Below are 27951 nucleotides of genomic sequence, written 5' to 3' on the forward strand. Positions count from 1 at the left end.
TTTCTCACAGTTAGGGAAGTGGGAAGTGTGAGACTGGCTGACTGTAGCCTATTAAGGTATTCAGCGCATTATTAACAGTTTCTTATAAACTATGTCTCAACAGGATTTAAACCATACATAAGCTTAAGCAACATTTTTATACAGTAATTAGTGTTTTATATTTTATAGTTTATACTGTGTACTGTAAAAAAAAAAGAAGAAGAAGACAGGGAAGAACATTTTACAGGTAAGGACATTTTTTAACAATCTCTTGGTGTTAAAAGTGCTTGGATCAGCAAAAGATGTAGCTTCACACACTGTTAACCTGTTACAGATAACTTTGACTCAGTTGTTGTTTACATGTTCAAATGCAGATAAAGCCTCTCTACTCGACTTTTGAAGACTATGAATCTCTTAAGGATTATTCTGCTTCATCTAATTTGCCTTTTGGGTAAAGTCTCTTTTTATATAAACTTTTAAATGTTTAGAATTAGTACAAACAGAAATTCAACATGATAAACGACTGAGCATTAAAACACCAAATTTCATTAATGTTCGCTTTTGTGTATTTCCTCGACTCTTTGTTCGGACTTATCCATGTTTCTGTTCTAACAAGTTATTCAAATGTTCTTCTAATGTTCCCTGAACACTCTAGGAAGATTATTTTTTGTTTTCTTTTAAAATAACTTCCCTTCAACATTCTGTGAACATTTGCAAAATGTTGCAAAAAAAAAATTATTATTAATAATAACACACACACACACACACACACACACACATATATATATATATATATATATATATATATATATATATATATATATATATATATATATATATATATATATATATATATATATATATATATATATATATACACATACATACAGTTGAAGTCAGAGATATTAGCCCCCATAATCATTAGAATTATGAATTATTAGTATTATCTTTGCTATGATGACAATAAATAATATTTGACTAGATATTTTTAAGACACTTCTATACAGCTTAAAGTGACATTTAAAGGCTTAACTAGGTTAATTAGGTTAACTAGGCAGGTTAGGGTAATTAGGCAAATTATTGTATTGTATTGTATTATTGGTTTGTTCTGTAGTCTATCGAAAAAAATTCTAGCTTATAGGGGCTAATAATTGATCGGGCTCGCGCTATTCGCGCGGCTCTCAGTACTGCCCAGACTCGTCAGCGCTACCAAGCCGACCAATCACAGAGCTAAGAGTAGCTAAACGAGTAGCTAAATTTTTTGAGAGGTGCACGTCAGCGACGCAGACGGCCACGGCATAGGGCTATGCGTCAATGCCATAGCATACGCGTGCGTTTGATGCAGAATAATAAATCAGCCTTTAAAGTGAATTAGTAGTTTGCATTTAACTCGGACAATTTCGTAGCTGTGAGTAGTGAGCACATTTGTTTATAAGCAGCAACGTACATATTTATTGACTCGATTTGTCTGTCAACACTGTGTTAATCAATCAATTAATCAAAATTGCACATTGTGTTCCAGGTTTATCGTCCACTGAAATTAATAAAAAGGCAAGAAATTTTAACACTCATTTTACTGTTGTTAAAACTAAACATTATCCCTCGATCTTTTTTTAAATAACATTTATTTTTATTTTTATTTATGTTCTCTAGGATCTCCAGCTCTTTACGCCTAAAGTTATCAGACAATACAAACCATGCACTCCAGGAAAATCATCAGGCTCGAAATGTGTTCTGCAGTGTTCAGTACCAAATGCTCCAGATGCAACCTTAAGCATTTATAATGGAACCAGTTTATTCTCCATCAACAAAGTTGCTGATCTTAACATTGACCTCAGTTTGTGTATGGAGGTGCAACATCAGGACACAAACCACTACAAATGTGTTATGAATGGTATCTACAGCAGCCAGCCTGTTCATCTCAACATCAAAACACTCTGTGAGCCATGTCCAGGTACATTAGCTTTCAGTCACTAAGCTGATCTCAGGTTTTGTCTTTGAGGTGCATGAAAACAGTAAAGACGATTTATTTATTTATTTTATCTGCAACCCTGGTTATTCTGTGTTACAATGAAGTGTGCTGACAATGAAGTAAGTTCCAAACGCAGCTTTATTAGACAACAGATGGTCAGACAAGCAGGAGCAAATGGCACAAAAAGGGGTGATCCAATAGAGTAAAACCTTGCTCACACTGTGGGATTTCAGCCACGATTTAGTCGTCTAATACAAATTTGAGAAACTGAAATAGATTCCTAAAATCATAGGCTAACAAGGACAGCCACTATTGACAGTTATAATCAGATTTCCCCTCTGATGAAGTTCTGAAACTGACATTATGACAGCTGAGATCTTACAGTGTGACATGGGAACCAACTGTGGGAGCACATGCATATGCAGATGACCCAGCCGGGCCTCGAATCAGTGACCTTCTTGCTGAGAGGTGATTGTGCTACGTACTGCACCACCGTGACGCCCATGCTACAGTTGTTTAGGATTATAAAAAATTGCAGAAAGACAGTCATTAGCTACGTTTCTATCCAATCATAACTTTTGTAAATGCGTCTGCACTCTGCATCCCATGACTTCAAACGCTACCACATGTTCATTGCGTCAGCATCGTCTTCTGAGGCATCAACTTTGCTTTTAAACAAAACAAAGCTTCTCCTACCACAGTAAATTCAGTTTTTACTTTAGATTTTTAGCACCAGTTAATCAGGAAGTCACAATTTTATTTAAATTGACTCGTTGGATGAAAACACTGCTTTATGCGCACGTCTTTTATGCGATACGTCAGTTTTGCGCATACATTTAATTCGCTTTTTTATGTCTGAGGTGAATATTTCAATGATTCTGGGTCAGTAACCTATAAAATTGTTTTAAATTATGCTGTGATTGTGTTTTGATTCTCATACAGACATAACAAAAACTCCAGTTTCAGTGACTGCAGAAGAATCTGTCACTCTACACTCTAACCTTACAAAAGAACAAAAAGGGATTCATGTCATGTGGATGTTTGAATGTAATCCTAATGGAATGAGTCTGGTTGCTGAAATCCTTAATAACATAACCTCAAAATCTGACTGTGATGATGGGAGATTCAAAGACAGACTGCATATAGACAGTCAGACTGGAGATCTCACGATCACAAACAGCAGCAAAACAGACTCTGGAGTCTTTAAACTACAGATCAACAATGGAGTCTCCAAATGCTGGAGTTTTAATCTTTCTGTCTATGGTGAGTAAATGTAATGAATCATCTCACATGTATAAATGCACAATCTAGATTTGTGTTAATTTGTTGAACCATCTCCTCTCCCAGCTCTGCTCCCTGTTCCTGTCATCACCAGACACTTTTCATCATCATCATCAGACTCCAGATGTTCAGTGTTGTGTTCAGTGGTGAATGTGAGTGCTGTGAGTCTCTCCTGGTACAAAGGAAACAGTGTATTGTCCAGCATCAGTGTGTCTGATCTCAGCATCAGTCTCTCTCTACCTCTGGAGGTGGAACATCAGGATAACAACAACTACAGCTGTGTGGTCAACAATGCCATCAGAAATCAGACCACACATCTGGACATCAGTCAACTCTGTCCTGATTTGCCAGGTAGTGATGTCAGTCAAGAAGCTGATTAATCTTTGTTATTTCCTATTTGCAGTTTCAATAAGAATTTCTTTCTATATTTAAGGTTTTTGATCAGTGGTCTCAAACTTAATTCCTGGAGGGTTGCAGTTCTGTATGGTTTAGCTCCAACCAGCTTCCAACTCACACCTGCTTAATAGTCTCCATTCAGATGCAGTCACACTGGACTTTTCAACCCATAGATTTCCGTTCATAAGCATGCGAATGCGTCAGACTGGAAACGCAAGGTCATGCGTCAAGTTTTAAAGGTCGCTGCGTTGCAAAGTTCAAGCATGGTAAACTCTGACCTGTGAAATCGCATCACTTGGCTGCGTGAGACCTATCGAGAATCAAAATATGACATCTCTGATAAAAAATAAAAAATATTGACCAATCGCTCGCTTTATATTGTCTAATCATCTTGTGTTAAGAGTTCACACTTAGCGCATGATTAATACGTAGCTTGTTTGGCATGCTGTCTCAGGAGAGAGCTCAGAGCTCAAGGGAGCCACCGTGCCGCCCATTCTGGATAAAGGAGGAAGAAGGGGTGGAGGGGGGTTTCTTCCAGACGAAGATGGTTGTAGAAAGGAAATGAGGATATATATAGTGATTTGGGATCCTTTGATTGGAGGATCATGATTAGCTAATGTGGACCAGCTGGGTCAATCATGAGCACATAAACTTTAGCATGACCACAGCTTTGGTCTTGAACACCTTGATTAGTGGGATCAGCGGTGTTTGATAAGGGTTGGAGCAAAACTGTGCAAAGCTGCGGCCCTCTAGGATTAGAGATTGAGACCTATGATTTAAATCAGGGGTCACCAATCTCGGTCCTGGAAGGCCGGTGTCCCTGCAGGGTTTAGCTCCAACTTGCCTCAACACCTGCCTAGATATTTCAAGTATACCTAGTAAATCATTGATTAGCTAAAATCTGCAGGACACTGCCCTCCAGGAACAAGTTTGGTGACCCCTGATTTAGATGAAAACAATTATAAGTTTACTTGTTACACTTTCTTGGATATAAAGAACAATGTTGGGTTAACTTTTTTATCATTCAGTTGTCATAATTTTAGTCCAAGAAATGATTCTAATAGATAGATAGATAGATAGATAGATAGATAGATAGATAGATAGATAGATAGATAGATAGATAGATAGATAGATAGATAGATAGATAGATAGATAGATAGATAGATAGATAGATAGATAGATAGATAACAAAAAATGTTTCTTTATTTAAAGCATGTTTTTACTTGTGTATCTTGTTTGAATTCTCTTTGGCAGGAGTGATTTACAGAAAATTTGTTTTCTTTTTGTTTAATCCAGGCCAGAGAACTCTCATTAAGACAATAGGTGGGGTGGTTGTTGTTGCTCTTGTCCTTGTCTCTGCAGTGATATATTGTCTCTACAAACATTGCACAACAAGAGAAGGCAAGTATTACCTACAGCTGAAATATGGCCTTTTGGTGCAAAAACATCTTTTATTTACACAAGTTATTGCCAATCTTCTGTTTTTATTTTCTGATTTCAGATTTATAATCATTTAGCATTTTAGGACATCAAAAAAGTGGCAATTAAAAAGTCCTAAACCATTATTATTATAAACGCCAAAGCGAATATATTAAAGAGTAACTATATATATATATATATATATATATATATATATATATATATATATATATATATATATATATATATATATATATATATATATATATATAAATAAAAGAGTAACTGCAGAATAAACTTTTTTTTTTCTACTCAATGATGGCTTGTCAGTCAGTCAGTGGAAGATCTCACTGTCGATCTGGTGAATCTGTTTGTTTAACAGTTGCTGGGAGTCAAGATCAAACCAGTCAAAATCCCCAAACAGGTTTGTTAAAAGAAAATATCACTTTATAGACCATTTCAATGTGGTGATGAACATTTCCTGCTTGTTATTAAACTCTTTCATAACTGTAACATAAGGCAATTCAGTCATAACTTCTTATTAAAACAGCTGTCATAACATTATTTATCAATATGTGTCTGTTTTTGGATTCTCGTAAGCTATAAAAATTAAAAATGTAATACAGGAAATACGATGGGACCATTGATGTTTTTGGTTACATCCCTCAAAAAGGTCTATGTGTATAAATGTTACTATGTATGTTATAATTTTACTATATGTATTTAAAAGTATTAGACTGTGATGTGAAGTGTATATTTATAATAAATGAAAGAGAAAATGCAACCATTTTAAAATAAACTAAACATTTTTATACAACAATGGCCTGCAGTCAGTCAGAGGTATATCTCATTGTCAGTCTGATGAATCTGTGTGTTTAACAGGCGACGGAGGTCAAAATGAGACCAGCCAAAAACCTCAAACAGGTTAGTTGCAGTTTACAACATTTTTGTCAATACACTCAAAATAATCCAAATACAAGTTTACAATAACTATCATTATAGTATGCATTTTTTTTATTTATAGCAAACCCTAGAGAGCGCAACCAAGCTGAAATTGAATCTGACCCTTTGATTACCAGTTCAGCCTCCTCAGAGGAATCTATCAGTTTATCCACATTGTGCTGGAAGTAGATACAGAGATCTTTCTCTCATGCATTTCCAAAGACGTTTCAATTTTATGCAGAAATTGTAAATTCAGTGGTCAAGTGAACTAAATCAAATGTACACCCTTTTGTAATCATTCTATGAACCCTCCAGTTAGGGTGTAACATTTAGAAAATCAGATGCAAAAATGTATTGGTCAATGGTACACTGTAAAAAAAAAATCTTAGAAATTGTTAACTCAGTTTAAAATCCTAAGGTAGGTGGTCATATTTTTGAGCTCAGTGTTGACTTATGAAAACTATTTAACTGTGTGTTTAGAACGGTTTGTTCAATGAATATAAGGAAATCTGTTGAGATGTAAAATTGATTTCTTCATTTAAGTGTTTTCCTGTAAAACATTAAAAGTTGGGTTAACTTACATTTTTAAACCCTCCGCTGCAAAGAAATATTGAGTTTTTAAACTTCAGTGGTTAAAGTTGTGCCAAATAATTTTTGAACTTGAGTTGAATCAACTTATTCCCTAAAAGTACTTGACTTAAATGGGCATTTTTGCTCAACTTAAAAAATTATTTGGCACTTCAACCACTCTCAATTTCAAGTTAACTCAACTTAAGAAAATATTTAGCACAACTTCAAACACTGAAGTTATATAACCTAAAAATTGCTTTGCGGGCAGTTGCTTTAACATTTTACATTAACTCAACTTTGTATTTTTTACATTGTGTTTATTGGTCAATTTATGAGCATTATTAAACTGTATTGGCAAAAGCATGAAAAAGGCTAAAACCAAGTATATTAATTAATTGTGTGAGGGCAATGAGTTGTGTGCCTGCGTAACAATCCAACATTTCTCAGCTTAAATGATTACACTTGCTAAAACCAAATGAAAGTTTAAGGTCCACCCAGTTGAACACTGGTGGATGAAGGTTCAATGCCTTTCCAGTGCCATTTCCAGTGCACAATGTTGGTTTACCTTAAATTTAACTCATATCTGACTCCAATTTTAGTATGAGGTGGTTTAGAATATGAATATATTTATCTTTAGTTTTATCTGACTTCAATCATAAAACATTAAGAAGATTATATCAATATGTAATTTAGATAAATGTTTGAACCTTTTGTCTTCACTAGTAACTATTACATCCGTTCATTCGGATGCTCATGTCGCTCAGAGAAATCGCCTCGGCCGAAGGCGTCCCGCACAATCACACTCTGGTCAGTCTTGAATATTAAACAGATGTAATTGACTAATACTTTAGATGGCCGCTACCAGCGCGCTCGTTCTAAAGTACTTTAGTTAGTCCCGCTTAGATGTACACCCTTGAGTTAAGACAATATCATTTCTAATTAGAGGTTAAGGCATTATTATAAATGTACCCGACTACTGGACTCTATAGTAACTTTGGTTTTCACCAAGCCCATGGTTCCCCATATGAACTTAATTTAGAATAATATTACCTTTAAACAAAGGTCGGGTACCCAATCTAGGTTAGTCGTGCAACACCTTGTTGACCTAGACGGAAGTTAACGCCCTTTCCACCTAAGTACACTTGAATCAATATTAAGAGTCAGCCGGATCCCTAAAACACAATTAGTGTGCCCAATGCTCCATCTCAACTGGATTCTAGTCCGTCTACTGACCTGACGCAAGACATGCGGAAACAAGGATACAGCGTAATCTACTTGAATTAATAATTACAGAGTGAGCAAAATATGGTCAAACATTACAATTTATTAGTCAGGTAAATGTGTATTATGCCAATTCAATCAGTCAATTCATAAATGATCAATACAAAACATCAAATTATCAAAGATAAATCCAAGATGAAAAGATGTATACCTGACTTCAAATTTTAAATAACATGGAGCATAAGCTCCATGTTACGAGCTGATCTGGGTAGGCAGAATCGCCCTGAGCCTTTCTCAAACCTTACCTTAAATAATCCAAGAATTCCCTCAAGGAAGGGGGTGTGTGTATAACAAAAGGCAATCACATTTAGTGCTGCCTGTGGAAAAGTCACACCCTTCACAGTGGTTCAAAAGATGCCTGAAGTTAAATATTTATTGTTTTGATTATGTCTATTTCTGAGGGAATGAGACCATTGTACCAGTCGCACTGAGACATTTCAAATGATATGAAACATGATAGATAAAGTCACTTTGGTTAATCTAGAACATTCAGACTTTGAAATGATGTGTGAGTTGGGGTGGATGAAGCCGAGTTTCAGCAGACTCAGATGCAAATGCAGCAGGAGCTGGTTTTTCCCGCATTCCCACCTGCTGGGTTGGGGAGTCACCAGTCTCTGTTTTCAGCTCATGTTTTGAATTGTCAAAGACATCAAAATATTCGCAATATTTCAACTCTTACAAAAGCTATATAAATATAGTTTGTCATTCACATGTATGAACATTTCATCAAAGATTGTCAAAAAACTTAATGGAAATAAATAGCATCACTGGTAAGAGAAAGTGTAGAATAGTTTTTAAATGAGTCTGTATGGATTGTTACAGGTTTTTATGTACAGATGAGCGAGTAATACATCAGTATTGTTGTATATATAGTTAGAAATGTCCCATGAGTTGTTTCTTAGCTGTGAATCCCAAGTCACACTTACTTTTAACATACAGAAGAATGATTACAATTAAGGAAAATAAGAATGAATTGAATAAGGAGTATGTGTATGTTATTATAAAAGTTTAACTTTTCATTTCTTTTTTACTTTTGGCAAAATCTTTGTAATTGTAGTAAAATGAATGAGTGAGTGTTTCAGATGTATAAGGTGTTAATTTTGATCATGAAGTTTTGTAATGAATCTTGCTGCTTGCTAAAATCTACAATTACAGTTTTAATTCAAGACTGGACTTGTCTTTTTTGTTTTCTTTAAATAACTTGTGCATTGCTTCTCATTAAGAAAAAAAAAGCTTTTAAAACATTTTTATTTTCACTTTCTTTACTGACATGTATTCTCCAAAAGGTTACAAGGTTCCTTTTATGCTTTGTTTTTATTTGAGTGTTGTTAATCTGATTGTACTGTATACATAAAGAGTCAAAGCTGATTTATACTTCTGCGTCAAGTGCTTGCATTTGCTCCGGCGCAGAAAAAATGTCTAAAAATCTAAAGAAAAATTAACTACATGTCGCAACGATGCATAGCGCAAGCACTGTGATTGGTTGGCTTGGTAGAGCTGATAGACTGCATGCGACCGGGGGTCCGGGGATGGGTGCGTGACTTATTTATTAGATTATCACTCGTTTGCGGGCATTATAAGTCCCCCAAATGCATTGAAATGAACACAACTAAATACATAATTTGCAAGCTAAAGTAAACGAGACAACAATTTTAATTCCACGTACTTACACTTGTAAAATGGAGGATGAAACTGATCCATGATGCACTGATCCATGTTATGACCTAGTCCATCAGTAGTCTTTTCTGATCATTCCTTTAACAAACGGCCGATGAAGTCTCCTTGTTAGCATGTAGTTTCTAGAAGCACTCGAACTGCTCAGTCTGGACAAAATGCAAGTTTGTCAAAGCAGTTTTGATTCATCAGCGTCACCAACTGGAAATTAGTGTGAAGCACAACATACTCTTTTACATCTGCTTTGGGTTTATTGGCAAGTTAGAAAAACGAACTTTTAGGTGCATATAGTTGTCACTTCTTGTGTTGGTGATTTAGTCTAAGCGTGTATGATAACATCTATATTCTGGATTTTTAAACAGCTTTAATAATTTTACCTGACCCTTAATTTGTATTTAATAAATTCCTGATTGTATATTATTTGCATAGTACAGTTCTTTTCTTAATGATTAATTCCATTTATTCTTATACCTAGGAAGTAGATATATTAATAACACATACATGGTTTCCTTCACATGGCACATTTTACCCGTTATGTAAAGAATCGAGTTAAGTTTAGTATCTTATTATAGTCTGGTCATCTCTTCTATATCTCTAAACACACCTATCTAACACTCTCTTGAATATCAGGCTACGTAAATGTCTTCCTGTACTATTACTCCACTTTCCTTGCCACTTGTCTTCTTTAGAAAAACTTGCATTTAAGTAAATATATTCATGAAGTACATTTTGGACAGACAATTTAATAAAAAGGAGTATTTAATAATATTGAAGAATTGCTTACGTTTTATTTCCCTGTATGCGGTAAAGAAATGTGTATCTCCATCCAGCTCATGCAAGTAATGTGGTAAATTTCTTCTTAAACAAGCAAACTGCATTGAGGAGATAAATTATTTTACATAGCGAACCCAATGTCATTTCCTATTGGTCTAGATTTACTACAATTATTAACTAGAGACAGGTTTAGCTGTTGCCTTAATTTATCTATGTAAACAAGACGAGGATTTGATTCTCTGCTCATGCTGAACAGTTCCTTTCATTTTCGTTTTCTTCGTGGATTGCGAACAGCCGAGCAGGATCTGCCTACTGGACTGGAGAAATAATTAATTTCCAATCCCGTTTTAAATAGTGAAACATAATATATTTCAGCACTGATCTGAACTTTTATATGTCAGAGATCTGGATTTTGAAAATACAAATAGACCACAAATAGGCTACTGAGAGAAAATGTGAAAATATAAAAATATCTAGACAAAATATTTCCAAAACGCTGCATTGTTTGATAGTAGCCTCTTATTTCATGTTTTCAGATTATGTACTGCCACTAAAATAACAATTCGATCATTTCTGCGTCTTTTAAATAGACTAATCACATAACACAATACCTGAAGTGAAACCAACAGGGGATATAACGGAAATGGTTTGTTTGACACGAGCTAGTCTACATGTGGCCAACACAACCTACGCAGTATCGAAAAGCTTGGAGTATAAACTTTATTTTAGAGAGAGTTTAGACTCTAATCTCTCTCTCGGAAAAATAGTTCTATCTAGTTTGAGGGAGTAGTGTCTCAAACTACATTGAAGCATCGTTTAGTGCACATGCAAAGCAAATCCAAGGAATGCAAACAATTTATATTAAGGCGTATTTCCGCCTCGATTTAGCCTATTACCTTATCGAAAACAAGTTTCAGAGAGAGGTCTAGACGTAGAGAGGAAAGGAAATTCTACTCCATCAAGCAAACCACGCCTTCATCAGTAAGGATATTTATGTGATCTCCACAAACAGTTTTTTACGCGAACATAATACTTAGTCACGCTGCCACAGAGAATCCGATTAATTACACTGAGCATCAACAGGACACATACAGGTTAGTCGCTTATTTTTTTATTATTATTATTTTCTTCTAAAAGTATGACGCAGAGTGAAGTATGCCTCCTACTTATCAGGTGCTAATCCGACGAAGAACAGATGAAAGTATGTCATGCGTTTGTTGTTCCGGCACTATCCTATCACTTTTTTTTTCAACTGGGATACTTAATGGACTAAACTTAAGGAGTCCATTTAAATGTAAATGTAATGCAGAACTGTAAATATTCAAATAATTTAAAGTACAAGCTTGTTTCAATAGCATTCCTTCACTATAAAAAATACAGACAAATTCAGTTTGTACTGCTTTTCAATTTTGATACAACTCTAATAATTAAATAAGTTTTCAGAAAAAAAGAATAAAGTCTGTGAATAGAGTATAAACCTCTCAAAATAATATTAAAATTTAACACTGCATGGAAACCCCAAACCCGCCATATAAGGAAAAAACAAAAAGAACCATATAAAAATATATATATATAATCCTCAAATGGGAAGCTTTGCATTTTTGGGCATTTGGACCTTTTGTAGGCAGTAATTTTGCAGCCTAGGGTCATTAAATATTTTTTGAGTTGATTTGTACTTTACACTGCATAACCCTCTACATATTTTTATTTCTGCTGTTTAAAACAGAACATGGCCATTCATCAAATTATCAACAGTTTCTTATAAAGTTTTACAAATAACTGAAATAAACTGATTCCAAACAACATATAACTCGATTTTAAATAAAACATTTTCATAAAGTATTCAGTTTTATTTGTATATTGATTTCTAATTTTTTTTTACTGTGTAAAGATAACAAATATATATAAAAAAAAACAAGTTCACAAAAAATACACCTTAAAAACTGGTTTTATCTGTCATGTCATGTCATTTCCATTTTTACGGGGCCGGGTCATGGGGGCAGCAGTCTTAGGAGAGAACTTTCCCAGGGAGGCTGAGGATTCTATTTGTTATTTATTTTTATTTTTTTTCTATCAGGTCAGAACATATTTCAAAAATCTTTTGAATTTTAAAGTGCTCAGATAGGCAAAATCTGTAGATTGACACACTTTGTTACATTACATGGGTAGCTACAAAACCATTTAGACCAATTTTTACTTCTTTGTTCATATTTGTTCAAATACAGGTGGAGCCATAGATTTTGTTTACAACCTTTGAAGATGATGAATATCTCATGGATTATTCTGTGTCTGGGTAAAGTCTTTTGTTGCTTTTATAATACAGTTTACAGTTAGCATGACTAGAAATTCAAAAGGATAAACAATTGTGCACACTTTTTCGCATGCTTGTATGACTAGTGCTAGGGCTAAGGGCCATGAAACCCCCGTTTCAGCAGGGTGTTTTCACACCTCTAGTTTGGAAAAAGTCAGGAAAGTGGGCGTGTCCAGCTCTGTTAAGGGGGAGTGTCAGAGGAGGGGAAGAGGGAAGGTGCATAAAAATTTGCATAAAAATGGGAGTGTCGGTTTGGGCACACGCTGATTTTCACAGGCTGGGAGATGACCAGCTAAAACCAGCTTGACCAGCCTAGCCAAGCTGGGAGTCCAGCCAAAACCAGCTATATCCAGCTTAAACCAGGCTGGTCAAGCTGGTTTTAGCTGGATTTGGCTGGTAATTTTCCAGCCTTACCAGCCAAGACCAGGCTGGAAATGGCTGGAAACCAGCCTGGAAATGGCCAAAACCCCTCTAAAACCAGCCTGGTCAACCAGCTAAAACCAGCCAACCAGCCTAGGCTGGTTTAAGCTGGATTTTTCAGCAGGGAAATCTGCCTACATAGTATTATCATAAGACAAGTTTAAATAAGTGCAATTTTCCTTTTTTGTCACGACGTACAGTGGAAAGCAGCCCATACAGTCACCTCTGCCATCAATTTTATGGATGAGTGTAAATATTGCAGTTATGACAGAGTTAAATGTGTTCAGATGAAGAAAAAAAGACGAAAAATCACTTGATCACGTTAAAATGACAGTTAATATGTCTGTATTTTTACACATTTATTCACACGTTTGCATTACTGAGAGCAGGAAAGAGACAGGCTGCACTGGTAAGCAGTATCTTCATAAAATCGTTTAATTAAAATAAATGACCAACAAATGAATCTGTCTCGACAGCCTTTACAAGTGAAGCAATTATCTATATCTACACACAATCTAAATTCCCAATTAGAATAATACTACAAACTATAAAATACTATTCATGAAAATACCTAAATAACAGACAAAATCAAAAGGCCAACACAAGCGGGCTGAACTCCAGACCAGGGGCCTCATGTATCAACGCTGCGTACACACACAAATACTTTGCGTACGCCAGGTTTCAAGCTCAGAATCGCTCGCGTTTGGATTTACTAACAATGAACTGAATGTGGGAATGTGCGCAGCTCCACGGCAGCTTTATGGCTGGCGTACGCACATTTTTTGTGCATGTCTGTTTTATTTCCATTGGCGACTCCTAGAGGCGGTTGTGTTAAATTGCTCTCTACAAAGTGTCTAAGCCGTGCAATGGCAGCTGTATGAGACGGATTCATCTAGCAGGTATATAAGGTTTCCATACCATACAGTTGACCAGCTAAACATTAAAGCGCAATTTGCAGCGGTCGCCTGTTTTCCCAATGTAATCTGAGCTATCGACCGCACACACATTGCTATAAAGACACTATCTGAAGATGAATTTGCATACGTGAATCAGAAACATTTCCATTCAATAAATGTGCAAATAAAATATGATGCACAAACTTATTATTGATTCCGACTTGTCTTTCTCGTGATAAATAGTTGGCAAAATCTGATATACAGTGGGGGAAAAAAGAAGAAAGAGTTCATAAGACGCTGGATTCGAACCGAGTTCATGCTCGAACGTGTCAAAACATGTTGACATGCATTTTACAAGGTGCACCACAGAGACTGTTAGAGGAACTGCAACATTTTACACCTATAAATCACACTATTTCTTTTCTAATTCACTCAGTGCGATGTTCAGACCCAACTGTGTTAACCGCATCAGCTAAACTCTCCCACTCTATTTTTTTCTTTTGTTGTTAATTCCGGAGAACAAACTTGCAAATAACACCGCTTTTCTCCGGTCTACCTCCGAAAGCAGCACCTTCAATTCACATTCTGTTCAAAGTTTCTCTTTTTGCTTGCTTTTGCCTTTGCTTTTTGGGTTTTGCCAAAGTAGAGTCATTTGTATATTCATACGGGGGAGGAGGCAGGGAGGGGTTTTGTGCTCGTGCATGTTGCGCTCAGTTTCACGTTCATTCGGATTTTTACCTACATGGACGCCCTCACTACTCTGCTGAATAATCCAGCTTAAACCTGCCTAGGCTGGTTGGCTGGTTTTAGCTGGTTGACCAGCCTGATTTTAGCCATACATTTTTAGCTATTTCCAGGCTGGTTTACAGCCATTTTTGATTTACAAGAAAATTACCAGCTAAATCCAGCTAAAACCAGCTTGACAAGCCTGGTTTAAGCTGGACATAGGTGGTTTTGGCTGGGCTCCCAGCTAGGCTGTTCAAGCTGGTCTTAGCTGGTCATCTCCCAGCCTGACCAGCTAAGACCAGGCTGGAAATGGCAGGAAACCAGCCTGGAAATGGGCAAAACCCCTCTAAAACCAGCCTGGTCAACCAGCTAAAACCAGCCAACCAGCCAAGGCTGGTTTAAGCAGTAGGGTATTTACATCAGGTCTCCTCTATTGACATGTCAGCCCTGACTGCCACTAAAATAAATAATAAACATTAATATCAGAAAGTGAAACGAGCAGGGAATATATGGAAAAATATTAATTTGGCACGAGCTATAGCCTATACGGCCACAAGTTAAAGTATCTTCTGAGTAAAACATTGAGTGAGAGTTTGGAATGATAAGCTTTCTCAGAGCAGTAGGAAACACTCGGATGCACAACCAATCTGTTATTTCAATAATGCAAACAGTTGTCTATCCTATACGTTTATGTCTACCTGATTCCCAAGATATTTAGTTTTTATAAACAAGGTGCAATCCATACAACAAAAACCTCAAAATGAAAGTAAAAATGTTACAATGTTATTGTTAAGATACCAACAATCGAGCATATATATATATATATATATATATATATATATATATATATATATATATATATATATATATATATATATATATGTGTGTGTGTTTGTGTGTGTGTGTGTGTGTGTGTGTGTGTGTGTGTGTGTGTGTGTGTGTGTGTGTGTGTGTGTGTGTGTGTGTGTGTGTACATATTGTGAAATGGACAAAATATCTAAAAATTAGTGCAGAATTTTTATTATTATAATTTGGTCTTATTTATAGAAGCCTCAAGAACTGTGAAAACAAACTTTTAAAATTTTCTGAATAATTCGGTCTGAATTAATTAAGCTCTGACTAGGGGATATCCCTGCTAAAACAGCTCAATTTAACCAGCTGGTTCATAAATAGCATCACTTGCCAACTGTTTTCCGTAGCAGTCACAGCAAACCAAATTGATTCGTTTTCGGTTCTGCAAATTAATTTTATTATACATACATAGCATATTCAAATAAGGCATTGTTGATGGATTTAGCCTACCCTTTCGAAAACAAGTCTGAGGAAGAATGAGGAAAAGTCTTTCTTCTATCAAGCTAACCACGCCCAAATTAATGGAATTACGCCAACGTAAACGGTTTTTATATAACACATAAAAGCCCATGTAAAAGGTTTTTATATTTAGCAGCCAAAGCGAACTTCTTGCACTGACGATTGATTATTTTGAACCTCAACAGCACGCATCCAGGTCAGTCGTTTCATTTGTGTGTGTGTGTACAAGTAGGCTAGGCTGTCATGCGTTTGATGTTCAGGGATGATTTTACGATTTGTTTTTTTCAGCTCGGGGATAAAGAATGGGTTACCTCAAAGATGCCATTTAAATGTATGTGTAGTAACGTGGAACTGTAAATATCCGAACCATCTCAAGTTTTAACAAGCTTTATTTTAATGCCATTAACTGCTGTAAATCAGAACAGTTAAATTCAATTTCTGTTAACCTTTCACTTTTCATAGAGAAAAACTGTAATAAATAAACAGTTATTCAAAAAAGAATAAAGTCTGTAAATACAATATAAAACGCAAATACTTTAACACACCCTTCAAACCTTAAACTATAGGAAAAACAAAGACTCATAAATGAAAAAGAGAACCATAAAAAATGTCAAATTAAGTTATATCACTTGGCTGTTTATTGTTCATTTTGATTGAAGTTCTAAAGACAAAAAACATCAACGAATAAATACAATTAGAAAAAGAGATGGATTTAAGATCTTGGTTGTTTAGTGTAAGAAAATGAAATTACACACTGAAACACACAATTTCAGGAATTATAATTTATAACTTCATTTGCTGCAAATAATAACGTCATTTGCGACAACAAAAGCGATTTGTAAAACTTGAACAACCTTGTAAGCTGAGAAAATATGATATATATTTCCTTCTATGCTAATGAAGGACTACTGAGACATTCCAAGCATGGGATGGGTCCTCCTGGTGAGGCAGAGTTCCTCACAGCTCCGATACACATCTCTGCCATTTGCTTAGAGTAACCATGTGCTCTTCACCATACACAATTCATCTGCTCGTGTTCTTCTTTCAGATAACTTTGTCATGTTTGGTGTCATTTGACAGTTTATGACTTCAGTGTTGTAGTGATGAAATCAACAGAGACATTGATTAATTGTATTTCAATCTACAACATATTAACTATTGTTGGGTCATGGCCTGAGGAGAGTATGTTAATGTACTTCTTCCCCACTTCATCTCTTCAACTTTGTTCTCACGTTCAGCTGGTTTTGGGGGTTGGTTTTCACTCATGTTTGACAATGCTTTGCTCAGGGTATAATAAGGAAAGGTAACTGTTGATCGGAGGGAATGGCTTTTACTCTGCATCTCCCGCACACCGGTGCGTAGCCTCATATGCTAACAAAGGCAGTTTCGCTGTCTTTGTTGTTCAGCAGTGCATATGTTACAGCTAATTTCTTTATACAGTATGTTAGTTTGTGTCATTCTAATGTCTGTATATTTGATCATGTAACTTAATAAACAACTTTGCCTGCTTTAAGACGTAGAGATTCTTTCTCTTTATCAATGATGATAACAACTTTAATGGAGTCAGATTAATTACAATGGAGTCAGATAAATAATGGATTTAAACACGCCATCCTTCAACTGCTTCCTGTTTCCGATTATTGGTTCAGAATAGCAGCGTAAGCTTCAAGCCTTACAACCTGTAGCAACTTTTAAAAGCAACTGCTCATACAAAAATATCTAGCATGTGTGGCCTTTGATTTAACAGAAGAAAAAAAGAGCATGAACGTCCTAGAGTTGTTTCAAAAAGAAAAAAACAATAGCTTTCTAACAAGTGAGAAGTGTGACACAGGGTAACTGGAGCCTTTTTAAGTTATTCAGCAATTTAACATTTTAAACAACAGAACATTCAGTAACAATTCCATATAAACTATTCCTCAATGGATTTTTTTTTATACAGAATTATGTGGTATATATTTTAATTATTAACAATAATTGATACTGTATACTGTAAAAAAGAAGCTTACAAAACAAGAAAAGGTAAAATTTTGAGATGTTCATTCACATAATTTTGACTCGGTTGTTGTTTATGTGTTCAAATGTAGATGGAACCTTCTACATTTTCTACAAAACTTTTGAAGACTATGGATATTTCTTGGATTTTTCTGCTTCATCTAATTTGCTCATTGGGTAAAGTCTCTTTTTCTCTTCATTAGCTAATGCATGATCCACCAATCAGATAATATCCTAAATTGCAATAAAAAAAAACAGAGTATCTTACCTTACCTGTCTTTGACTTGAAGAATCCCCTCTTCCACCCCTACTCCTCTGCTTTCCTTAACAGGGGGAAACGGAGGCCCTGAGGTTAACACTGTTGCCTCACAGCAAGAATGTCACTGGTTCATGTCTTTAGCTGGCCACGTTAACATTTCTGTATGGAGTTCACATGTTCTCTTGTTTGCGTGGGTTCCCCCTCGAGTTGTGAACCTACACTGGTCTCATGGTTCGGTTCGGTTCGGTTCTGATTTTCATGCCATCAATTCGGTTCAATTAAATATTTCAGTACATCGACGATGCTTTCCGTACAGTTTTATATTTGGGGCACGAGGGGGAGTCTATAACAAGCTGTCTTCCTCACCATACTAAGCTATGGCGACATAGCTCATATGAGATAAATGACATCATAGATAATAACCGGGTATGATTATTACTGAACCAATTCCGAATTGTCCGCAACAGCATCGCAGTGCAAGAAAAAACAATTAAATTTGACACCCCTAGTTTCCCCAAGGCTCTTTGGTTTCCTCCCACAGGCCAAAGACATGTAACATAAGTAAATTAACCAAACCAAATCAACACCATAGATGAGCGCTTAATCAGCAATATTTCTCTCTGTAGTTATTCATAATTTACATTCGCCATCAGTGGTGTAAAATAACTAATTACAAATACTCAAATTACAGTAATTGAGTAGTTTTTGTCAGAAATTGTAATTTACTGAGTAGTTTTAAAAATGTGTGCTTTTACTTTTTTCTTGAGTACATTTTTAGTGCAGTAATCAGTACTTTTACTCCACTACTTTCCTTCAACCTGCAGTCACTACTTTATTTGTTCTTGTTTATGGGGATTAGGAAAATCAGTCCTGTAATTCCTGTCCAATCAAATAACACATAGAAGGTAAACTGCATCCTAATAAACTACTTCAAGTCATGTGTACTTTACATTGCAACAATCTGGAAGCATTAAAAGTGTCAAAGAAGATGTTCTAAATCTTTACACGCATTGACCCAGAGACTGTTTAGATTAGGGATGTCCAAACACAGTCTTGGAAGGGTCGATGTCCTGCAGATTTTAGGTCCAACTTGCCTCAACACACCTGCACGGATGTTTCTAGAAAGCCTAGTATGAGATTGATTAGCTAACCCATGTGTGTCTAATTAAGATTGGAACTAAACTTTGCAGGACACCGGCCCTCCAGGACCAAGTATGGGCACCTCTGGTTTAGATGCATGTCACTGATGAGAAGATGATGGATATTTACTGTATGACGACCGAAATGATCTTAAATACCCAGCAGGCACAAAATGTCAACATGCCGTCAGATTGAAATTGTATCCTAACGTCTTGCAGACGCTGCATTTTGTTTGGAATTGAAAATCGGGTTTACATCAGAACTCAATGTCAGCCCGATGTCAGTGTCCAATATCCAACCTTAAACAAATATCAACTTCTAATGATATTACAGCTTGACGTTGTGTCAAAGTTACCTCTATGATGTCTATTAGACGTTGAATTTTGGTTGCCATAACTGATGAATAAATGTCAGTATTTGACGTCAAAAGGATGTTGGTTTAAGATATTGGCTCGACATTGGATTTTGGTAATTTTCCTAACAACCTAAAATCAGCCAAATATCAACGTTATTTGATGTAATTATTGGACATTAAATAAACTTTGTCCTTAGACGCTGGCTAGACAATGAATTTTGCTCATCGGACATGACAACCTAAATCTAATCTAATATTAACGTCTTATGACATGTTGTGCCTGCTGGGCAATAACTAAATGCACTACAGAATGTTACGTTTACACACATCCACAAATGACATGTAAATGCATCAACTTTTAACAGCGTAATACTCACTATTCATGAGTACTTTTAATAGGGCTACTTTTTACTCCTACTTTGAGTAATATTTATTAACAGGTATTTTTACTCTACTCACACGACATTTTAAGGCAAGTAATGGTACTTTTACTTAAGTATGCTTTTTCAGTACTCTTTCCACCACTGTTCGGCATTATCAAGCAGAAGAGTTCTTGAGATCTACCTGAGCTCAAAATTCCCTGAAATTGAGAGGGAGCCCCGAGCTTGAGGATCTAATGAGCTCAGGGCTCTCTCCTAGAACAGCATGCCAAACACACTTTATAATCAATTATCAGCTAAGTGTGAACTTTTGAAACTATTTTCACTTTCTTCTCTGTGTGTTTCTATTTCTTCTTCCTCACTTTAGGTTAGCTGTTTGAAATAACTTTTGCAATAGTTAAAATTGTTAAATACTCCAATAGTTAAAATAATTCTGTGTTGCAGATGTGTCTTGTGCTGAATCTGATGAAACAAAACTAGCACTAGTGAAGGACAGAGACGCAATCAACCTTGAACTTGATGTGAGACTTTTTAACATTTTCAACTAGTTCTGTATTTCTGTAATTGGAGGTGTTCTTCAGTGTACAGTGTACAGTGTACATTTTAAAAAGTGCTTAAGTAATAAAGATATAATAATTGTCATAATAATTGCTTCCTATTCAATTCATGTTACATTTTTTAATTCATATAACTCACTTTTCTCCCCAGTCTTCACCTCTTAAAATTCGCAGATTTTTTCCATTGTGTTCACAAACAGACACATTATGCATCTTAATGTGTTCAACAAACAATGCTCAAGGGGCCATTCTGTCCTGGTACAATGAAACAAAAAAATGTTCCTCTATTGACGTTGATAATCTGAGTCCCACCATCTCTCTAAATCTGTATGTAAAATATCAGGATGAAAACACCTACAGCTGTGTGTTTCACAGCTCCATTAGCCCGCAGACTCAAAATGTGACACTCAGTCAATACTGTGATCCATGTCCAGGTACGTCAGTCCTGCTTAATCTTTATATTTAGCATTTACTCATCCTCCACTTGTTCCAAACCTGTTTGATTGTTCTTTCTTTTGTTTTCTGTTAAACACCAAGCAAAATATACGGTACTAGAGAATGTTGGAAAAAACAGCTATTGACTTTCATATATTTTTGCTTCTACTATGAATGTAAATGACAAATTTTTCCCTCCATTCTTCGGAAAATCTTTTTTTGTTTTAAAAAGAAGAAAGAAATTAATAAAAACCACTTCGGTATGGTTAAACGGAGAGGAAATTTTATTTTTCTTAAAGTGAACTATCTTTAGAATTCTGTCATCCATTTGTTTGACATTATAACTACATCTAATAATTGACTTACTAATTAATATGACCATATGATTGTGTTTTGATTTTGAGGTAGATATAACAAAGACAGCAGTGCCAGTAAGGGTGGGAGATAATCTCACACTACACACCAATTTGAAGTCCATACAAAAGATGACTCAAGTAGTGTGGAGGTACGGTCCCGAAAAAACTGTCATCGCTGAAATACTTGAAAATGAAGTGCAAAAATGTGACTATCCTGATGGGAGATTCAAATCCAAACTCTATATCGACAGTCAAACAGGAGATCTGAAAATCACAAATGCCAGCCACTTAATCTCTGGAGTCTACAAACTACTGATCAACAATTTTACATCACGTTGCTGGAGTTTCAACCTTTCTGTCCATAGTGAGTAAACACAGTAAATCATTTTACAAATAAATAAGATCAGTGTTCAGTTTAGTCTGAACTCATACCTGTAGTGTCAATGTAAAATAGTTTTAATGTTACAGTTACTGCCCTTACTGTCCAGAATAAAGCAGCGCAGACCCACTGTGTAGCTTTCTATTTAATGGTATCTATACATATGGCTGCTGACTGGACAGACATTAACACCCCCACCAAACAAAAGAAAAAGCCGCAAATAAAGACTTCTAAAAAAAATCAACAAACCAAATCCAAAACAACAACATCAAGTTAGCATTATGAGTGTAACACTGGAGTCGAGCAGAGCTGGATCAGATGTATCCTCACCTGTGCAATCACTCTCTGACAAGTTTTAGAGGTCTGATACTAGCGAGCATTTGATTGGTCAGAAGTTTTGATGAGAAAATGAAGTTTGAGGTGACGTGAAAAGAAATCATTGATTAATTTAGGCAAAAGTGACAAACTGCAAGCTTGGATGTGTTTATCATTTTTATATTTTTTAAATGCAAATTAGATTTTAGACATCCTTAAAACTAACATACTGAAACTAACATCTAAAAAATGTATTTAATTTCACTGAACTTATAAAAACATGGAGGGTGTCAAACACTTGTTGGGCAGTGTCACTGCGTCATGCCATGACTTTTAAAGTTTGAAAAGTTGTACAATTTGGAGTGTTCATGTCAAATAGAAAACAATTTAAAGATCTGGCACATCGTGGTGGCTTTTCAAACTTACCCTTAAACAAAGAACGAAAAAGAACTTTATTTGTATACTAGGGCCTTAAAGGTGTAGTTCACCTAAAAATTAAAACATGTTGTTCTACTCAGAAAACATAGCAAAATGTTGCACACCAGTTTGAGCTCAAACATGGCCCTTGTATCAGAATTATTTTGACAAAAGTGGCATCGGTCAAATTTGTGGGGTTAAGGGTTTTAGAAAAATAATGAATGAATGAGAGAACCCAGTCCAGGAGACTAGAACAAGCAAAATTTATGTATTAAGATGTGTTGGTTAGTCTGCAGTCATACAGCGTCTTCAAGAAGACTATGAATCTCCAAGAGCCTACAGGAGTCTCTTACAAGTCTACAGTCTGCAAGTTTTGCAAGTCTGTAGCAAGTCTGAAAATCAAGTCTAAAATAAGTCTTGTCTATAAAGTGTTTTAGGATAAGGGTAGAGATGGCTAAACATTCATTCATGTTCTTGTCTATATTTCCACAAGGGTCTGTGCAAATAAGTCTTCCTTCTAAACACTCTTCCAAATAGCAGCAATGTTTTTTTCTCCTATTCTATGTTCCCAGATCATTTGCCCACTCCTCAGATTTCCATTGACTCCAGTTATTGTCCATCATCATTCGCAACATGTATGCTGGACTGTTCAGTGATGAATGTGAGTCAGGTAAATCTTACCTGGTACAAAGGACAAACATTACTGTCCCACATATTTATATCTGATCAGCACAAAAACTTTGAGTGCTTGGATGTGCATTTTGAGGATAAGAACAACTACAGCTGTGTGGTCTCCAATTCATTCATCAATGAGACTAAAGAGGCTGCCATCTCTGAACTCTGTTCAGGTATGCCAACATTTGACTTGACATGGTCTCTAAAATGTCTTTGAATTTATTCTAACATACATCACATGTAAACTGCTGGACACAAACCATGAAGATCACGGCAAACAAGTTAGCCAGACTTTGTACAAGGTCTAATTTTTGAGATTTTCATTTTTTAAAAAATATTTTTTAACCTAAACCCTTTTATAGTATAAAAAAGTTAGGGCGCTCTATGAAATTACATTTTCTCCATATCAGGACATAAAAATTATTTGATCTTTGACAGGTCTTAATTTTTAAAAAATAAACCCTCAGATAAAAAACAACATAAAGCATCAGAAAAAAAAGAACTGATGATCAGCAGAATTTTAAGTGTATTGGTCTGGAGCAGGGTCAAATTCACACAGGTTAGTTTCAACTTTGCTTTAAAACACTTCCCTGGAGGTTCAAAATAAAGCTGTGGTCACACTGGACTTTTCTCCCTATACAAGTGCCGTACTATAGAATTTTGCATGGACAAACTCTAGTGTGACCGCAGCACAAGCCTGAAGTACTCAATTAGTTTGATCAGGTGTGTATAATTAGGATTAAAGCTAAACTGTGCAGAGCTGTTGACCTTTAGGAATTGAATTTGACACCTGTGGTCTGGAGCTTCAGGTGGGTGTACACTAAAAAAAAAATCTGAAACAAGACAAAAAGCTGAAACAAGACAATGAAACAGTGCAGCAAATACAACAGAACAGCTGAAAGCAAAAGTCAAGGCGTTTAATAGTCCAAAGTTCAGAGCTCATCCTGACTGAAATTCTGTGCAGACAACTCAAAAACTCCTTCAAAATGATCTGAAAGAGCGAGAAGCTTATTCAGAAAATTGGGTCTTTAAGTCAGGCATCTGCATCCTGTCCACAGTTTCTTTCTCTTGTTTATTATCTTATTTGTATTTTTGTTAATTAACAACGCCATTTGTTGTTCATCTAAGATTATATCTCCCAAATTTTAAGGCCTGTCAAGGACTACATATAATTTCTTATACCTTGAAACATGGAATTAAATATGGTACTCAAACTTTTTCATAAGACGACAAATAAAATGACTAAAATCTTGGTGAGATTTTTTTTTAAACCCAAATCAACCAATAGAGCAACTGAGGAGTTGCAAGATAGCGCCACACTTGCTTCTGACTAACAATTAGTTTGAATGCTAAAGCAAAAGCATTTTTGTTCAGTATTATTGCTAATATTCAGTACATTTTTTTTCTCTATTTTTTAGGCAAGAAAAAAACATTTGGGCTGGCTGTAGGTTTTTGTGTTGCTGTTGCTTTAATCACCATTGTATGTTTCCTCGTGTATAAACATCTGACACAGAATGGCAAGTACTACTTACATCCAATATTTGAACATTTTGGGTAAAGCATCTTTATATTCATTTTATACACACAACTATTAGCAGTTGCCTTTTGGTTTTAGTTTCATGATGTAGAATCATTTAGCACAGGACAAAGAGCCATTCTTCTGGAAATTTAACGGAAAATAAAAGAATAGTGGCTATACAGTCATGTAACACCATTTAAAAATAAAACTATAACAGCTGACATCTTTTTGTTTTTTCTAATGAATTTGTGTTCAATAGATGCTGTAATTCAATTTGAAAGTAATCAAAATTACTCAGCAGGTAAGACAAGAAACTGCAGTTTATGTTAGTTTTACACAATATGTTCAATACACAACCTTTATGGTGCCATTGCATTGATTTAATGTGTTCTCGGATATCAAGTCCAAAATTTCTCCAGAAATAGTTTTATATGCTCATGTATAACCACAGAAATTGGAATGACAAGCTCTTTGACCATATTTGCAAAGTCATGTATATTAACGAGCTCCATAGCTCATGACTGTCTGCTTTACAAATTTGCTTCTTTATTCTTCCTCAAACCAAGTCTCATTTTCAAAATAAGAGTCTCACATAAATAGTAAGTATAATACAAGCTTAGATATACTTAAAAATATATAATTGTTGTAATCTCACCAGAAAACACTAACCAAAAGCACAGCCTGAAGCGCACATATTAATGATCCTGTGTACAACAAAAGTCTGTGTTTTGTTCTGATTGGTCTATTTTTTCACTGCGATTTTACAGTGACAAGATTTACATGAGAACTAGGAAGCATTGGTGTGTGTCACTCACATTATGCAATTAACTGTTCTTATTATTTAGCTATCATGACGCTTATTATACGATTTTAATTCTATGGCACCTTTAAATACATGTATAACCTAGAATGCTTCATCTGAAATGCACTTTTTGTTTTATTTTAATTCTAGATGCTCAAGATGATAATTCTGCAAGTCAAAATTTGAATGCTAGATCAACATCTTCATCACAAGAATCCATACTTCTGTCACAATAACCAGCAATCGTTCTTCATAGATCGCTGGTTCTCACACAATAACCATGGACTACACTTCCGCCTTTTCCTGGACTACATATTCAGACATGCACTTCGCCCAGACACCCATGCTCACTCATCTAGACTGATTACACTCGCAACACCTGAGTACTATCAGAGACTAATTGCATTTACTACATAAGCCACACAGTCACCCTTTCAGTTGGCCGAGTTTTGTTGATCAGTAGATGACATTACAATGCGTTTTCCCTGTCTTGTTTCCCGTGTTTCAACCCAGCCTTGTTTATCCTTGTTCTCCTGTTTAGCCGCCTGCCTTACGACCTATAGCTTGTTTACTGACTACGATTCTGGACTGCCTGTACATACCCATTTGCACCTGTATTGACCATTGCTTGTCTGACTACGATTATACCTGCATATTGGGTCTTACCCCAGTTGTGTGTGTCATCCCTCGACGTTACAACTTCTGTGTTAAACTTCACTTAAAAAGACATACGCCCAATGGACAAAAAATGCAAATGACATCTTTGAGTATGGCATTGCACAGTTTAAATATTGTTATTCTACTAATAGATGAAGTTTATTTCTAAACTAATTTCGAGAGGATCACATGCCTATGATTGCTTGTGGCTAGTCCCGCATTAATCAACTATGATTTCCCAATCAGATGATTCCTAAGCCACTATAAATACCCTAAGTTCCATATAACAGCCATCTTCATTTTGAAGAATCCCCCCGTCCACCCCTACTCCTCCTCCATTAGATGGGTGGCACGGTGGCCCAGTGGTTAGCACTGTTGCCTCACAGCAAGAACGTCACTGGTTCTAGTCCTTACCAAGCCAGCCGGTGTTTCAGTGAGAAGTTTTCACGTTCTCCCCGTGCTCACGTGGGTTTGCCCCGGGTTCCCCGGTTTCCTCCCACCGTCCAAAAACATGCAACTTAAGTTACTTGACTAATCCAAATCGGCACCAAAGACATGCTTCTAGTAAATAGTTATCTCCTAAGAGCAATCACTCTCTTTTCATTAGTTACTACAGCAGGGGAGTTCTCAAGATCTACCTGAGCTCAAACTCCCCTCTCGCCCAGCAAATGGGAGGGAACCCCGAGCTTGAGGATCTTATGAGCTCAGGGCGCTTTCCCAGGACAGCATGCCAAACAAGCTTTATAATCAGTCATCAGCTAAGTGTGAACTCTTGAAATTTATTTTATTGAATGAATCAGTTTATCAGTACATCAGTTTTAGATACTTGAAACCGAAAATTAAATAACTGAATTGTTACATATTTATTTTTTAAAATGACATTGTAGTATAGTTTGTGTGTTTAGCTTGCTCCATTCTCACTTCTTTACCTCCACTAAAATAAGTGTTTCGCTAGTCATTGTCTGATGCGATGATGTGCGGGAAGAAAAAAGATATTTGATATTTGAAGAGCAAGACAAAGATGAGTCCTTCCTCATGTTCCCAGAATTATGAATTAAGAAAAAAAAATCCAATCCCTTCCCTCTCTGACTCATTCATTAATTTTCTTTTCAGCTTAGTCCCTTTATTAATCATAGGTTGCCACGGCGGAATGAACCGCCAACTTATCCAGCATATGTTTTACACAGCAGATGCCCTTTCAGCTGCAACCCATCTCTAGGAAACACACTTTTACACTCTCATTCACACACATACACTATGGAAAATTTAGTTCAATTCACCTGTACTGCATGTCTTTGGACTTGTGGGGGAAACCGGAGCACCAGGAGGAAACCAACGCCAACACAGGGAGAACATGCAAACGCCACACAGAAATGCCATCTGAACCAACCGAGGCTTTAACCAGCAACCTACTTGCTTGGCCACTACGCCACTGTACCGCCCTCCCTCTCTGATAATAAACAAAATATTACACAGTCTTGGCTTCACTTACACAGAAAGAACTCAACAGTATAATTTAATCTGTCACTGCCTGCTTTCCACATTTAATTTTTTCTTGTTTAGTAGAATCTAGGAGAGGGTTGCTATTTTCTTAACTGTAATGTTGCTTTTGCAGGGAAGAATGTGGTAGATATGAATTATCATAGATTGCTGAGGCTATATAGTTTCTGTTTATTTTAATATTTATGGTGTAATTACTTTGTGTTCTTTAATTAATTATTGAATAAATTCAATACTCATTTTATCAACATTTCATGTCAA

General features: G+C 35.9%; 1 long non-coding RNA gene across 11 annotated transcripts; it reads left to right on the plus strand.

Moving 5' to 3' along the window:
- Nucleotides 1-27939, plus strand: LOC101886501 (titin). Of its 11 annotated transcripts, XR_012397751.1 has the most exons (19): nucleotides 4-56; nucleotides 169-226; nucleotides 354-430; nucleotides 1502-1530; nucleotides 1633-1933; nucleotides 2894-3214; nucleotides 3299-3583; nucleotides 4925-5029; nucleotides 5430-5471; nucleotides 5930-5971; nucleotides 18037-18121; nucleotides 20523-20599; nucleotides 20787-21069; nucleotides 21479-21575; nucleotides 21678-21790; nucleotides 23110-23385; nucleotides 24631-24729; nucleotides 24991-25032; nucleotides 25684-27939. It is a non-coding gene; the product is annotated as a titin (long non-coding RNA). The 11 variants fall into 11 exon arrangements; XR_012397750.1 differs by having other exon boundaries at nucleotides 7-226; XR_012397749.1 differs by lacking the exons at nucleotides 18037-18121; nucleotides 20523-20599; nucleotides 20787-21069; ... (4 more) ...; nucleotides 24991-25032; nucleotides 25684-27939 and adding an exon at nucleotides 6072-9213 and having other exon boundaries at nucleotides 1-56.
- The last annotated feature ends 12 nt before the right edge of the window (nucleotides 27940-27951 follow it).

The sequence above is a fragment of the Danio rerio genome, chromosome 22, assembly GCF_049306965.1.
Source record: "Danio rerio strain Tuebingen ecotype United States chromosome 22, GRCz12tu, whole genome shotgun sequence".
Classification (NCBI taxonomy): Eukaryota; Metazoa; Chordata; class Actinopteri; order Cypriniformes; family Danionidae; genus Danio; species Danio rerio.